Consider the following 2,500-nt stretch of genomic DNA (forward strand, 5'->3'; position numbering starts at 1 on the left):
AGAGAGCGGAAAAACGAGGAAGCTTCATGAAGCACCAGAAGCTCTTCTTTAAGAACCGCTCTCTTCTTGCGTCCTTAGTCCTGGATGGCACTGAACGTCATGAATGCCGAATCCCGAACGCAGATGTATATCGTTTTTACTGCGAAAAATGGGAGAAGGTGTTGCCATTCAATGGCCTGGGCCAATTTAAGTCATCAGGTGTTGCAAATAACGAATACTTTGAGCCCCTAATTTCGGTGGAGGAAGTTCAGACTGCCATACGGGCCATTAAACCAACGTCAGCAGCTGGGCCAGATGGCCTAACAAGGGCTGCAATCTGTGCTGCCGACCCCGAGGGTCGGACACTGACAGCCCTATTTAATGCATGGATGATTACAGGAATTATTCCCAAAGAGTTGAAAAAGAATAGGACGATTCTTATTCCTAAGGTTATGGACGATGAAAAGCTGAAAGAATTGGGGAACTGGAGACCAATAACGATCGGTTCAATGATTCTGAGATTATTTTCCAGAATAATGACTGCACGTCTTGCTCGTGCTTGTCCCTTAAACCCAAGGCAGCGTGGTTTTATAGCGGCATCTGGCTGCTCTGAAAATCTTAAGGTGCTACAGGACCTTATGAGACATGCTAAGAAATTGCACAGGCCGTTGGCTGTCATGTTTATCGACATAGCGAAAGCTTTTGACTCGGTTTCGCATGCTCATATTTTATGGGTGTTAAGGCACAAGAAAGTAGATGAACACGTGGTGGGCATCATCCAGAACGCCTACGATCGGTGTACGACCTCGTTCAAAAGCAATGGCGAGTCGACTCGAGAAATTAGCATACGTGTTGGTGTCAAACAGGGTGACCCCATGTCACCCCTGCTCTTCAATCTTGCCATGGACCCTTTGATATGCACCCTAGAGTCACACGGAGTTGGGTACTCCATTGATACCGACCACGTGACAGCTCTTGCGTTTGCTGATGATTTGGTGTTGGTGAGCGAATCTTGGGTTGGTATGGCCGCCAATCTAGCGATCTTGGAATCATTTTGTGGGCTATCGGGATTGGAGGTTCAGGCCAGAAAGTGCCAGGGCTTCATGATAAGCCCAACCAAAGATTCATATACGGTGAACAACTGCGACCCATGGACTATCAAAAATAAAGATGTCCATATGATCCAACCTGATGAATCAACGAAATACCTTGGTCTGAAAATTGGCCCTTGGACTGGCACTATACAGCCTGATCTACATTGTCAGCTAAAGACATGGATCTCGAAAATCGATGAGGCGCCTCTGAAGCCAACTCAGAAGGTTGAACTACTCAATGCCTATGCCCTACCCAGATTGTTATATCCTGCAGACCACTCGGACTGCAAGCAATCAACTCTCCGTGGGTTGGACCAAGAGATTAGAAAGGCGGTAAAAGGATGGCTCCACCTTCCCGCTTCAACTTGTGATGGACTGTTATATGCCAGAGCCCGAGACGGAGGCCTTGCCATCTTGAAACTGGAAAAAACAATCCCTTCGGTTCAAGTTAGAAGGCTGCAACGTATAGCAAACTCGTCCGATGCTATCACCCGTAATATTGTGTCCTCGCAGGGTATGGAGGAAGAATACCGTAATTTGTGGGTACGAGCAGGGGGTGACAGTGATGCAATCCCAACATTCGTTCTCAGGGACTCGGTGTCAAAAGAACCTGTATATCCGAGACCCTGCGATTGGAGGGAGCATGAATTTCAGAGATGGTGCGAAAAGCCGGTTCAAGGAAGGGGCATTGTAAACTTTGCGCATGATAGAATCAGTAATGCTTGGTTGAGGCCATGGTGCGGCTTTAAACAATGCTTCTTTATCGCAGCACTACAACTAAGGGCAAATATTTACCCAACAAGAGAAAGCTTGAACAGAGGCAGAGATGGGGCCTTACGTTCCTGCAGGAAATGCTCTGCCAGACTCGAGTCCCTTTCGCACATTCTCGGTCAATGTCCTGCAGTACAGAAAGCAAGAATTGCGCGACATAACAAGATCAGTAACATTCTGGCAGACGAAGCGGCTAGATTGGGCTGGTCTGTATACAAAGAGCCACGGTTCATATCCGAGACGGGAGAGATGAGAAAGCCTGACCTCGTGTTTGCAAAAGATGAGGAGGCGGTTGTGATCGATGTCACCGTCCGTTTTGAGCTTTCAAAGAATACCTTGTCAGATGCTGCCTCGCACAAAGTTTCGTACTATACCCCTCTTGGTGATCAAGTCAAAGTGCTGACGAAGGCTAGCAAGGTCACATTCTTTGGATTCCCGGTTGGGGCAAGAGGAAAGTGGCCCCTTGAGAATAACGAGGTACTTACCTCCCTGGGCCTGACCAAACCCAGAACGACATCACTGGCCAAGATGATTTCCCGCAGAACGCTGCTTTTCTCTCTTGATATTCTGAGAATGTTCTGTGGAAATTATGCGGTCTATGAACAGTCATAGACAACCTCCGAAACAAATAATAGTTTTGTTTTAAGATGTCATTT

The sequence above is a fragment of the Petromyzon marinus genome, unplaced genomic scaffold (genome assembly GCF_048934315.1).
Source record: "Petromyzon marinus isolate PM22_M1 ecotype Great Lakes invasive population unplaced genomic scaffold, UKy_Petmar_22M1.pri1.0 PM_G_Scaffold_8, whole genome shotgun sequence".
Lineage (NCBI taxonomy): Eukaryota > Metazoa > Chordata > Hyperoartia > Petromyzontiformes > Petromyzontidae > Petromyzon > Petromyzon marinus.